The following is a 15,477-nucleotide window of genomic DNA, read 5'->3' as shown; positions in this document are numbered from 1 at the left end:
TTGTTAACATTGCAATATGATTTTCTTATCTAGTATATATCAAGTCCCCCATAAGGAAAATAGTAATTCCTTTTGTAAGTTCTTGTCTCCCACTCTTTTGAATAGATATTAACGATATAATTTAGGTTTACTTAGTCACATGTTCTACATAACCCGGAAGTATTCAAAATGTTATATGAATCCGAATGATATAGAATAGTTTGCTAAACGTATATTGAGCATATAATACCACTTTTTAATACTGAGTCTGTTTTAGGAATAGATAAGAACCTGTGGAACTATCAGGATAATTATTTTATTGTTAATTCACATTAATTAGAGGGATTGAGTGAACAGCTGTTGACCTGTTAAACAATCATGGAGGGTATAAATACCCAGGCAGTTTACATATACAAACCACCTTTGATAAAGCTGCAGTGCCTTGCAGTGAAACGCGTCAGGAGGCTTGCCTAGGCCACCATCTTCCATCATTTCAGCTACCTTGGCGTGTCCGAACCAGGACTAGAGCATTAAAATTTCTAAAGCAAGAATTCATCTGGAATACCACTCATCCGTTGCACAACAGGAGGAACCGCATTGCAGTGAGGATCCCTCTCAACCCTTGCTTGGGTCTGAGTCCAACAAAAGGACATTTCAAAGGGACTACACCTCCAGCGGCCGAATGTGGTAATAATTCATGTGGGACTACATCTCTGTCCATTTCCAGTGTTTCATTTGCAAAAAAAATTTTTTCCAGTCCATCTAATAGGAACGGACTACACCAGAAAGGCAGCAGTCAAGTAATGGTTATATACTAAAGTGGCCATACCATGGTTTTAGGTTTTTTTTATGTGTTTTTAGAACTATGGCCCTCATTCCGAGTCGTTCGCTCGTTCTTTTTCATCGCATCGCAGTGAAAATCCGCTTAGTACGCATGCGCAATGTTCGCACTGCGACTGCGCCAAGTAATTTTGCTATGAAGAAAGGATTTTTACTCACGGCTTTTTCTTCGCTCCGGCGATCGTAGTGTGATTGACAGGAAATGGGTGTTACTGTGCGGAAACACGGCGTTTTATGGGCGTGTGGATGGAAACGCTACCGTTTCCGTAAAAAACGCAGGAGTGGCCGGAGAAACGGGGGAGTGTCTGGGCGAACGCTGGGTGTGTTTATGACGTCAAACCAGGAACGACAAGCACTGAACTGATCGCACAGGCAGAGTAAGTGTGGAGCTACTCTAAAACTGCTAAGTAGTTTGTGATCGCAATATTGCGAATACTTCGGTCGCAATTTTAAGATGCTAAGATACACTCCCAGTAGGCGTAGGCTTAGCGTGTGTAACTCTGCTAAATTCGCCTTGCGACCGATCAACTCGGAATGAGGGCCTATGTTTAATTAAATTGTGATTTATCTTTCACTCAATCCTTCTTATTCATTATTTAAATCCATATAGCGCTGCTATTCATTTGTATATTTGTTGACAGTGACATGGCCTGCAGGACTATTGACGTTCTTGACTGAGGAGTAAGTTGACTTTGAGGGAGTTGGTGGTTTGGCTTGCAGGAGCTTGGGTACAATAGGAAGAAGGGATTTAGGTGTCAGTGGACTGCTTATGCTCTTACACAAAGTTTCACAACTTGACACTGACTTCTGATGAATGTACTGCAGGTGACGTATAAGGAAGGATTTTCCTAGGTGGTTAACATCCTTACCCCTACTTTTTACAGATTGACAGAGGCAACAGATGGCTTGACACCTGTTGTCCGGATTTATGGAGAAATAATTCAACACCAAAGCGGTGGCTTTTTTTGGTAGTTTGCCCAGGAATCACAATGGGCTTCTTCATCCCATGAACAACAGGTGTCTCCCCCCGATGCCTGACTTAAACTAACCACATCACCATCAGAATCCTCATCGTCAACTTCCTCCTCAGCGCCGACAACACCCATATCCTCATCCTGGTGTACTTCAACAGTGACATCTTCAATTTCAATATCAGGAACTGGATTGTGGGTGCTCCTTCCAGCACTTGCAGGGGACGTACAAATGTTGGAATGAGCCACCTCTTCCCGTCCAGTGTTGGGAAGGTCAGACATCGCAACAGCTGACACACTTGGACTCTCCTTGGGGATTTGTGATACTCAGATATCTCAGAATGCAGTTATTTTCTATGCTTTTTCCAGCTTAATTTTTTTAATTTTTCTAGTGGGAGGATGAGGGCTTCCATCGTCATGTGAAGGTGAACCACTAGTCATGAACATAGGCCAGGGCCTCAGCCGTTCCTTGCCACTCCATGTCGTAAATGGCATATTGGCAAGTTTACGTTTCTCCTCAGACGATTTAAATTAATTTTTTGGGGTCTTTTAACTGAACTTTGGCTTTTAGGATTTGACATGCCCTCTACTATCACATTGGTCATCGGCCTTGGCAGACAACGTTGATGGCATTTAATCTTCTATGTAATGGCTAGTGGCAGCAGCTTCAGCTCTAGGAGGAAGTGGTTCTTGATCTTTCCCTATTGTATCCTCCACATTTTTGTTCTCCATTATTTTTCTGGAGTTATATAGCACAATATGTGGCACAGGAATGACTGATGGCTGATGCACAGGACACTACCTCTGGTTTGATGCAGGATAACACAGCAACACTCTAAGGGGCTTGTTGTTATTATTATTATTATTATTATTATACAGAAGCAGTGGACATATGGATGCAGAGTATACCATTGTGACTGCCTGGTCACTGGAATGACTGATGGCTGATCCACAGGAAACTACCACTGGTCTGATGCAGGACAACACAGCAACACTGTAAGGGGCTTGTTGTTGTTGTTATTATTATTATAATTATTATACGGCAGCAGTGGACATATGGCTGCAGAGTATACCACTGTAACTGCCTGGTCACTGGAATGACTGATGGCTGATGCACAGGACACTACCACTGGTAAGATGCAGGACAACACAGCCACACTGTAAGGGTCTTGTTGTTGTTATTTTAATTTATTATTATATGGCAGCAGTGGACATATGGCTGCAGAGTTTACCACTGTGACTGCCTGGTTACTGGATTGACTCATAGCTGATGCACAGGACACTACCACTGTTCTGATGCCGGACAACACAACAACACTTTAATGGACTTATTATTATTATTATTATTATTATTATTATTATTATGCGGCAGCAGTGGACATATGGCTACAGAGTATACCACTGTGACTGCCTGGTAAATGGAATGACTGATGGCTGATGCACAGGACACTACCTCTGCTCTGATGCAGGACAACACAGCAACACTGTAAGGGACTTGTTGTTGTTGTTATTATTATTATTATTATTATTATTATTATACAGCAGCACTGGACATATGGCTGCAGAGCATACCACTGTGACTGCCTGGTCACTGGAATGGCTGATGGACAGTACACTACCACTGGTCTGATGAAGGGCAAAACAGCCACACTATAAGGGTCTTAATGTTATTATAATTTATTATCATACAGCAGCAGTGGACATATAGCTGCATAGTATACCACTGTGACTGCCTGGTCACTGGAATGACTGATAGCTGATGCACAGGACACTACCACTGGTCTGATGCAGGGCAACACAGCCACACTGTAAGGGTCTTAATGTTATTATAATTTATTATTATACAGCAGCAGTGGACATATGCAGTGGCGTAACTACTGCCCCCGCAGCCCTCGCGGTTGCTTGGGGGCGAGGGGCTGCGGGGGCGCCACTGACTTAGAACAGATTGACATGCGGACGAGCGTCCGCATGTCAATCTGCAGGTCTCCTTCCCTCCGCTGCTGTAGGGAGGGACACGGAGCACACAGCACGCGCCTCTCCTGTGTCTCTCCCTGGCTCTCCGGCTGTCTAATAAAGGAAGTGCCGTTCGTGAGCTCTGATTGGCTCACGAACCGGCACTTCCTTTATTAGACAGCCGGAGAGCCAGGGAGGGACACAGGAGAGGCGTGCGCTGTGCGCTCCGTGTCCCTCCAACACAAAGGAGGGGGGGGGGGAGAGCAGGCACTGTGGGGGAATATCTGGCACTGGGGGCATATACCTGGCACTGTGGGGGAATATCTGGCACTGGGAGGCATATATCTGGCACTGTAGGGGACTATCTGGCACTGGGGGCATATACCTAGCACTGTGGGGGACTATCTGGCACTGGGGGCATATACCTGGCACTGTGGGGGACTATCTGGCACTGGCGGCATATACCTGGCACTGTGGGGGACTATCTGGCACTGGGGGCATAAACCTGGCACTGTGGGGGAATATCTGGCACTGGGGGCATATACCTGGCACTGTGGGGGAATATCTGGCACTGGGAGGCATATATCTGGCACTGTAGGGGACTATCTGGCACTGGGGGCATATACCTAGCACTGTGGGGGACTATCTGGCACTGGGGGCATATACCTGGCACTGTGGGGGACTATCTGGCACTGGCGGCATATACCTGGCACTGTGGGGGACTATCTGGCACTGGGGGCATAAACCTGGCACTGTGGGGGAATATCTGGCACTGGGGGCATATACCTGACACTGTGGGGGAATATATGGCACTGGGGGGAGCAGGCACTGAGGGGGCATATGTGGCACTGTGGGGGAATATCTGGCACTGGGGGCATATACCTGGCACTGTGGGGCAATATCTGGCACTGGGGGGAGCAGGCACTGAGGGGGCATATGTGGCACTGTGGGGGAATATCTGGCACTGGGGACATATACCTGGCACTGTGGGGGAATATCTGGCACTGTGGGTGAATAGGCACTGAGGGGGCATATGTGACACTGTGGGGGAATATTTGGCACTAGGGGAGCAGGCACTGAGGGGGCATATGTGGCACTGGGGGGTATATTTGGCACTGGGGGCATGTACCTGGCACTGTGGGAGAATATCTGGCACTGGGGGGCATATACCTGGCACTGTGGGGGAATATCTGGCACTGGGGGGAGCAGGCACTGAGGGGGCATATGTGGCACTGTGGGGGAATATCTGGCACTGGGGGCATATACCTGGCACTGTGGGGGAATATCTGGCACTGGGAGCATATGTGGCACTGGGAGCACGGCCCTAGCAACAAGCACTACCCCCTAGCAACGAGCATGACACCCAGTGCAGGAAACCCCTGGCAACGAGCATGACACCCAGTGCATGAAACCCCTGGCAATGAGCATGACATCCTGTGCATGAAACCCCTGGCAATGAGCATGACACCCTGAGCATAAAACCCCCTGGCACCGTGCATGGAACCAAGAGCATGAAACCCCTGGCAACGAGCAGGTAATTTAAAAGTAATTAGAAGCCTTACTGTAGAACTTAATGTGTAATGGTCATTACGGTGTGTGGCATAATGTATCACGGACATTGCGGTGTGTGTCATAATGTGTCAGGCATTACGGTGTGTTGTATACTATATCACGGGCATTATGGTATGTGGTATAATGTCTCGGGGTCATTGCGGTGTGGCATAATGTATAACGGGCACTGTGGTATGTGTCATACTGTGTCACAGATACAGTGTGTAGCATAATGTATAACGGGCATTGCGATTCCTGTCATAATGTGTCACAGGCATTACGGTGTGTGGCATAATGTGTCGGGGGCATTACAGTGTGTGCATATTGTGTCATGTGCATTGTTGTGTGTGGCATAATGGCTAAGGCCATTGCAGTATGTGGCATAATGTATACTGGGCATTACAATAAGGAGGAATAATGACAAATAATGTAAGGAGCATGAATCAGGATTATTTTTCTTTCCTGTGGTTGCTAACGTCTGGGCGTTCAGGTTGCAAAACTGGGGTATAAGGTAGTCTTTTCCTGCAACGCCACGCCCCTTAACGTGAAGCCACACCCATTTCAGTGAAGCCACACCCCTTTTTCGGTGGCGCGCCTACGGCACACGCATAATTGTCCCTTTACTAGTGGCAATTATGGGGGGTATGGGGGGGGGGCGCCGAAGAATTTTTTGGCTTTGGGGAGAAAAATTTCTAGTTACGCCACTGGACATATGGCTGCATAGTATACCATTGTGACTGCCTGGTCACTGGAATTACTGATGGCTGATGGACAGTACACTACCACTGGTCTGATGCAGGACAACACAGCAACACTGTAAGGGACTTGTTATTATTATTATTATTATTATTATTATTATACAACAGCAGTGGACATATGGTTGCAGAGTATACCACTAAGACTGCCTGGTTACTGGAATGACTGATGGCTGATGCACAGGACACTACCATTGGTCTAATGCAGGACAAAACAGCAACACCTTAATTGACTTGTTATTATTATTATTATTATTATTATACAGAAGCAGTGGACATATGGCTGCAGAGTATACCACTGTGACTGCCTGGTCACTGGAATGACTGATGGCTGATGCACAGGACACTACCACTGGTCTGATGCAGGACAACACAGCAACACTATAAGAGACTTATTATTATTATTATTATTATTATTATTATTATTATTCTGCAGCAGTGGATATGTGGCTGCAGAATATAGCACTGTGACTGCCTGGTCTCTGGAATGACTGATGGCTGATGTACAGGACACTACCTCTTGTGTGATGCAGGACAACACAGCCACACTGTAATGGACTTATTATTATTATTATACGGCAGCAGTGGAGATATGGCTGCAGAGTATACCACTGTGACTGCCTGGTTACTGGAATGGCTAATGGCTGATGCACAGGACACTACCACTGGACTGATACAGTACAAGACACCATCACTGAACTGATTCATCACAACACAACAGCAATGGACACATGCACAGCAAGAAGACACAACCACTGTGACTGCCTGGTCACTGGAATGACTGATGGTTGATGCACAGGACACTGCCACTGGACTGATGCAGCACAATACACCACCACTTGAATGATGCAGCACAACACAGCAGCAATGGACATAAGGCAGCAAGAGGAATGCCTGGTCACTGGAATGACTGATGGCTGATGCACAGGACACTACCACTGGACTGATTCAACACAATACACCACCACTGAACTGATGTAGCACATTACAGCAGCAATGGACATATGGCAGCAAGAGGACACAACCACTGTGACTGGACAAATACAGCACAAGACACGGACACTTAAAGAACAGAGACACATCCTCTCTCTACACTCTCCAATGCCGGAGTGAAAATGGCGGGGACGCGCGGCTCCTTATATGGAATCCAAACCCTGCAAGAATCCGACAGCGGGATGATGACGTTTTGCCTCATTCTGGTTTCCGACTCAGGTGGGAAAACCCGAGCCAGACTCGGATCCGGACTGGAATGGTGAAGTTCGGTAGGTTCGGTTCTCTGAGAACGACAAGCACTGAACTGATCGCACTGGAAGAGTAAGTCTCGAGCTACTCAGAAACTGCACAGAGATGTCTTTTCGCAATATTGCAAATCTTTCGTTCACAATTTTAATAAGCTAAGATTCACTCCCAGTAGGCGGCGGCTTAGCGTGTGCAAAGCTGCTAAAAGCAGCTTGCGAGCGAACAACTCGGAATGAGGGCCATGGTGAGGTGTGAGTATAAATGTATGTTAATTTTATTGCTTGCTGGTTCTGACGAAAGTTGTGAATACAACTGAAACGTTAACCTCATAGGATCGTGGTCTTTTATTTTATCGCTACTGTGAGTCCCACATGGAATGCCGCCATCTGTTTGCTTACACACACATATATTTAGATAGATAGATAGATAGATAGATAGATAGAACAAGCAATATACGGCACTCCTAAGTCCTGTGTGTGGCATAGAATGAAAAGCAGCCGGTGCCCTCCTTGGAAAACGGAGCAAACCGAGTCCTGTAATATGTAATAGATATCGACGGCACTCACGGCGGGTGCACAGCATCTGCTTTTATCCGTTTTTTTAAATATTTTGTTAGCACTATGTAATGTTATTGTTTGGTATTAATGCAGGTGCCCCGGTCCTTGTACTCCGTGACACCGCAGCCGGTGCACTGTGATGATGTCATTTTGAACCGAATGGTACGTGTCGGGTTTTTGGCGCCATGGACTACGGACACGGAGGTATTTCGGTGAGTAGAGTTTGGTTTGCACTTATACTGATGAAAATGTTGTAAGCAACATTAAAACGTTGATCACTGAGACTTGATGTCTGCCCCGTCTGTTCACCTGCCGTGAGTGCCGCCGATATCTATTATATATATATATATATATGTGTAGGCAAATGCCCGGCACTCCACCTTGTAGAAAACATCAACCTAGGTGCCCTCCAAAATGCAATGCATAGATGGTTGGAATAGGCGGCACTCGTAGGAATTTTCAAAATAAAAGATAATCAGACCCAGCAGTCAGTGTAGTCAACGTTTCAATTTAGTAAATAAATTTTCGTCAGGACATCAATAAAAACATATACATGCTCACCTTTTAAAGCTTCACCCAGTGCACAGTTCATGCCGCCGCGTCCCGCGCTGGTCACATCTGACGTCATCATTGTGCGCCCGTCCCGGGTCTCCTGACGTCAGGTTGCCAGGTTACGGGGAAGCATAGCGGCCAGTGTAAACAAACCCCTCACCATCAGATACTGTAAGGAAATGTGTCAACATTAAAGATTCTATACTTCAATAGTCTATCAAGCCAATATATAGTCAATTAAATTATTAAAGCAGTAATATACATGAACAGATTTTTCTGGTAATTAAGACTATATCACAATCACTAGATTTATATGAAGCAATGGAGGCTAAGCTGATCGTTAAGTCCATGAGGTTTTACTGTATTTAGCTCATAAATCCAGCGTGCCTCACGCTGCAATAATGTTCTTGCTCGATCACCTCCTCTGGGGCTTTCAGGAACAAAATCAATCATTTTATACCGTAGTGTGGAAAGATTGTGTTTAAACTCCTTAAAGTGCTTAGCGACCGGCTGGTCAATTTGTTTTCCATCCAACGCATGGCGAATGGCACTTCTATGTTGCGCCATGCGTTCACGTAAAGTACAAACCGTTTTGCCAATATAAAACAAGCCGCAAGGGCAGTGTATATAATATATGACAAAACGGCTGGTACAGGTCAGGACATGATGAATTCTAAATTTCTTTGCCATTCTGGGATGTGTTAATGTATCGCCTGGTTCAAGAAAACTGCAAGTAGTGCAGCCAATACAGCGGTAATTCCCTGGCTTCTTGGTTAAGAAATGTTGTGACTTGCTGTTTTTCAAAGATATTAACTCCGTGATGTTCGTGTGTACCACCCAATCGCGGATATTTTTAGATCTCCTATAACAAGGTAGTAATTTGGTATTCTGCAATAGAGAAAGATTTTTATCACTTGTGATGATTGGCCAATGTCTTTTAGCTACTCCAGTGATTTCCATACTGGATGTTGAATATTCATTTATATATGTGATTCTATCCTCTAAGTTAATCTTCTTATCCTTTTTCTTTAATAATTCAGATCTTGGGATAGACATGGCTCTATTCATAGCTATGTGTAAAGTCTGTGCTGAATACTTTTTGCAAAAATCTCTTCGTCATGAGGTTAAGTTGTTCACTTTCATCAGCAGAGTTGTCACAGATTCTCCTTACACGCAAGTATTGAGAGTAAGGCAAACCTTCTTTTAATGCTCTTGGATGATGACTTGAAGCATCAAGCAGGGAATTGCAATCAGTTGGTTTGTTAAAAACTGAGGTATTAAATTTTCCTTCATTAATTTTTACATATACATCCAGGAAATGGATACATTTATTGCTGATCTCAAAAGTAAACTTGATGTTAGGGTCCATCAAATTGATATCTGTCTCATATTAATGAATTCATCTTTTTCACCATGCCATAACATAAATATGTCATCTATATATCTATAGAACATACCTATTTTAGCTGACAAGTGTGGATTGCTGAAAAAAAGATCTTTCTCTACTGAAAACATAAATGCATTGGCGTATGCCGGGGCCACGCAAGACCCCAACACATTGGTGTTCTCTTCTGCCATCTGGTAGAGGTATTTTGTCCGCTTTCCGTGTCTGTTTCCTCTAATAGCGAGGGTGAAGGGGCAAGTACCAGCAAGGATGCTTTAGAGACCCGTCCCCCTTTAGTTGTGATCACCCGTGCAAAACCAGATGGCAGAAGAGAACACCAACGAGGAGGGGGAAACAGTGCCAAAGGCAGAGGAAAAGGGAATACCAAGATGAAAAAGTAATATTTAACTTATCAGATAGGACTCTCACTGAGAATTAAATTATTGTTCTCAGAAAGGGTTTCAATTTTGTCCCGACTAATACTCACGATGGCTACATGGTTGTATCTTGAAGATAGGTGCTTTCTGCCTGAATCACCGGTTGTAAATATACATCAAGATATCGTGATACATCATAGAACAGTGAATCTCTTGCCGAGATTATAGGTCTCCCGGGTGGTGAAATGGGATCCCTATGCAGCTTTGGCAATAGGTAGAAAACAGGTGTACGTGGAGATGTTTTAAGCAGGGAAACAGCAGTACTAGAAGATATATAATTATTATCTACTGCTTCTTTCAGAGTTTCCTCCAATTCTTTACGAAATACTTCTGTTGGATCCTTCTCAATTCTGCGATACACACTATTATCATTCAACTGGCGATAGGCTTCTGTCATGTAGTCATCGATATTGAGAATTACAATCCCACCCCCTTTATCAGCGGGGCGGATTACAATATCTGTGTATCTGGACAGATTCCTTAGTGCCAATTGCTCTGATTTATTGAGATTACTCAAGATATTTGGCTGTTTAGTTGATTGTGTATCTATAGTGCTTGTCATTACATTAGTAAAGGCTTTGATCGTAGAGCTAACAGAAGGAGGATCAAATAGAGATTAATTCCTTATCGGACAGGTTTTAATAGTATTACTCTGTTGTTCTTTTTTGTTCCCGAAATATTCCTTCAATCGTAATTGGCGGTTAAAACAATAAAGGTCCACCTTACTTCTAAAGCCATCGTGAGTATTAGTCTGATAAGTTAAATATTACTTTTTCATCTTGGTATTCCCTTTTCCTCTGCCTTTGGCACTGTTTCCCCCTCCTCGTTGGTGTTCTCTTCTGCCATCTGGTTTTGCACGGGTGATCACAACTAAAGGGGGACGGGTCTCTAAAGCATCCTTGCTGGTACTTGCCCCTTCACCCTCGCTATTAGAGGAAACAGACACGGAAAGCGGACAAAATACCTCTACCAGATGGCAGAAGAGAACACCAATGTGTTGGGGTCTTGCGTGGCCCCGGCATACGCCAATGCATTTATGTTTTCAGTAGAGAAAGATCTTTTTTTCAGCAATCCACACTTGTCAGCTAAAATAGGTATGTTCTATAGATATATAGATGACATATTTATGTTATGGCATGGTGAAAAATATGAATTCATTAATATGATGACAGATATGAATTTGATGGACCCTAACATCAAGTTTACTTTTGAGATCAGCGATAAATGTATCCATTTCCTGGATGTATATGTAAAAATTAATGAAGGAAAATTTAATACCTCAGTTTTTAACAAACCAACTGATTGCAATTCCCTGCTTGATGCTTCAAGTCATCATCCAAGGGCATTAAAAGAAGGTTTGCCTTACTCTCAATACTTGCGTGTAAGGAGAATCTGTGACAACTCTGCTGATGAAAGTGAACAACTTAACCTCATGACGAAGAGATTTTTGCAAAAAGGGTATTCAGCACAGACTTTACACATAGCCATGAATAGAGCCATGTCTATCCCAAGATCTGAATTATTAAAGAAAAAGGATAAGTAGATTAACTTAGAGGATAGAATCACATATATAAATGAATATTCAACATCCAGTATGGAAATCACTGGAGTAGCTAAGAGACATTGGCCAGTCATCATGAGTGATAAAAATCTTTCTCTATTGCAGAATACCAAATTACTACCTTGTTATAGGAGATCTAAAAATATCCGCGATTGGGTGGTACACACGGACATCACGGAGTTAATATCTTTGAAAAACAGCAAGTCACAACATTTCTTAACCAAGAAGCCAGGGAATTACCGCTGTATTGGCTGCACTACTTGCAGTTTTCTTGAACCAGTCGATACATTTACACATCCCAGAACGGGAAAGAAATTTAGAATTCATCATGTCCTGACCTGTACCAGCCGTTTTGTCATATATTATATACGCTGCCCTTGCGGCTTGTTTTATATTGGCAAAAAGGTTTGTACTTTACGTGAACGCATGGCGCAACATAGAAGTGCCATTCGCCAAGCGTTGGATGGAAAACAAATTGACCAGCCGGTCGCTAAGCACTTTAAGGAGTTTAAGCACAATCTTTCCACACTACGGTATAAAATTATTGATTTTGTTCCTGAAAGCCCCAGAGGAGGTGATCGAGCAAGAACATTATTGCAGCGTGAGGCACGCTGGATTTATGAGCTAAATACAGTAAAACCTCATGGACTTAACGATCAGCTTAGCCTCCATTGCTTCATATAAATCTAGTGATTGTGATATAGTCTTAATTACCAGAAAAATCTATTCATGTATATTACTGCTTTAATAATTTTATTGACTATATATTGGCTTGATAGACTATTGAAGTATAGAATCTTTAATGTTGACACATTTCCTTACGGTATCTGATGGTGAGGGGTTTGTTTACACTGGCCGCTATGCTTCCCCGTAACCTGGCAACCTGACGTCAGGAGACCCGGGACGGGCGCACGATGATGATGTCAGATGTGACCAGCGCGGGACGCGGAGGCATGAACTGTGCACTGGGTGAAGCTTTAAAAGGTGAGCATGTATATGTTTTTATTGATGTCCTGACGAAAATGTATTTACTAAATTGAAACGTTGACTACACTTACTGCTGGGTCTGATTATCTTCTATTTTGAAAATTCCTACGAGTGCCGTCTATTCCAACCATCTATATATATATATATATATATATATATATATATACGTACAGTATATATACACTGCTCAAAAAAATAAAGGGAACACTAAAATAACACATCCTAGATCTGAATGAATGAAATATTCTTATTAGATACTTTGTTCTTTACATAGTTGAATGTACTGTCAAAGTCAAAAATATTACATAGAGAGAACATACAAACCACACACACATTTAAGTCGCTATACTTGCAAATATGCGCAGCGAGCACAGCAATATATGGAAACACACGCATTTGCTCGGACATGGCACGGAGATGGATTCGGCGCTTGTTTCATACAGTACATGGTTATAATAATGTCAAGCACCAGACATCATGGAGATTTAGAATTGGCTGATGAATTGATGTCATGAATACGTATCATTTGAACAGAACCAGATGTGCCCATCATGTTTGGTATTGAAGCAAGCAGAATGATGTGTGGGTTAGTTTGATGCTGGTTGTGAAGTTGTGGGACATTGCAGCAGATAGATATGATTATATGTATAAAAGCTAAGATCACATTGTTAGAACAATGGATGCTCAAGACAATCCTTTACTAAGTTTTAAGGGCTGAACCTGATTAGCATATACAAAGGAGAGAGAAAGACCCCTCCCCTAGGAACAGACACCCAGGTCAGTAGTTCCTGTCTGGGGAAGGTGAGGGTCAGTGTTGCTGTGGCCTCAGAGGGCAGATGTGATGTGGCTGCACTCAGAACAGAGGTCTCAGAAGCATGGCTGGATCATCGCCAGGCATCAAAGGCTAAGTACCATAATCTCAATATCTCATGGCTGATTGGCATAGAGTAGTTTTAAATGTGTGTTTTGTTGTGGGGTAGTTGTGGAATGATGGGTAAGCATAGAGTGGTTGGTTTAGGGGAACAAATGGCTTGGGGATGGTGAGGCTTGCGCAGCTGTGTGATTGTAACTTGTTTGTGCTGAATACTCTGTGAAGTCTGTGATGAAGTGGAACATTAGACAACCTGTAGCATAGCATTTGTGGTATTTGTTTGCCTATGGAGATTTAATAAGATGGTTCTAGGAAGTTGGATTGAAATTGTGAAAGGTGATTTAGATTGTTTGGAATTGTAAAATCAGAACATATGCATTGTTTTGAGGCTTGGACATTTTGGAATAAATGGAGTCTTGTGTTTTCTGCTATGTGATTGTGGTGTAGTAGAGAGTGCCATGTGTTTGGACCTGCAAATCTAAAATGGCTGCTGCCGGGTATTTTCCCCTCCCCCTTTCAGCCATGTGGTGTAGTCTTTGGAATCAAGTGGAGTTTTCCCAAAATGGAGTCTAGCTTCTGCCCCATGCGGCATTGTAGGGACAATTGTGTTGCTGGGTGTTGTGTATATAGGGACAGGCAGCATGGGTAAGCTCAAGTACTTTCTAAACAAAGATTCTCAGCATTGACTGACTGCGCAGCGATTGTTCCTCACATGTGTAAGCTTTCTCTGCAATCATATTGTTCTTCCTGTTATTGTGAGCCATTTCTTTCTCTATCTCTCTTCTCCTTTTCCTCTCTTATTTTCCCTTAAACGTAATTGTATTGTATTGTATTTCCCGTGTAGTTATCTGGTTAGGTAGTCTATGTTATATTGTAGTGTATGACTTGTATTGTGTTAAATTCTTTTGCAAGTATATCATTCATAATATATATTTAGGCGTTGGACCCTGAGCACGGTATCTGTGTATTTCTTATAGTATTAAGTAATCTCAGAGCGTCGGTGACGCTCGAACAGCTTTAAAGGTAATAAGGTTATACTGTGTTGCATCTACACTCTCCCACTACACAGAGGTTTACAGTATAAGTACATTCCTTAAGGTATAGTTAAGGGAGTACCCTTGCGGTACTTTTTTTTACGCCAATTGCGTACTGTGTTCTTTAACCTTTAACGTGTTTTTAATAGGACAAATATTATATACATTGTCAATTGGGGGCTCGTCCGGGATTCACATATCTGCACTAGGTAACTTCAGCAGACATTATCAGGTCAGCAAAGGGCGGAGAAGGTAGAAAGTAGCATCCCTCGTTAAACCGTTTGGAGGTCGGGGATACTGCAGTGCTGACCAGTTAAGCGTCTGCTTCGCTTAGTAAAGGGTGCTGAAGGAATCCGGGAACCGGAGGTAAGAACAACACACGCAGATTGGATGGTTTATCTGTTTAAGTAGGTTTAAAAGTACATTTAAAAGTTGCTGCATAGCCTTGATATAGTTTAAAAAAAAAAAAAAAAAAACTCAGGCCTAGAATAACTTTAGGAGTTTGAATGATGACTTTCTTTGTGACAAGAGGCCGCATGGTCTGTCCCCCATTTTGTGTGACCCTCATGGAGGTGGAAGGGGGAGGAGCAGCGGCCATTTTGGGAAGGTCAATTTTTTTATTTTTTTCTGAGCGGCTGATTGTCAGTTGACTCAGGAAACAATCAGCCATCCATTGTCAAAAAGAAATCATCATTTAATGAGTTTTTTTCAATGCATTTGTTTAGTCCATATCATAGTCAATCATAAGTAGTTCAGATACAGTTTAATAACAGTTAATAATAAATTAAATATTTGATTTAAGAACG

The sequence above is a fragment of the Pseudophryne corroboree genome, chromosome 8 (genome assembly GCF_028390025.1).
Source record: "Pseudophryne corroboree isolate aPseCor3 chromosome 8, aPseCor3.hap2, whole genome shotgun sequence".
In the NCBI taxonomy this organism is placed as follows: Eukaryota; Metazoa; Chordata; class Amphibia; order Anura; family Myobatrachidae; genus Pseudophryne; species Pseudophryne corroboree.
This window is presented reverse-complemented; position numbering follows the sequence as displayed.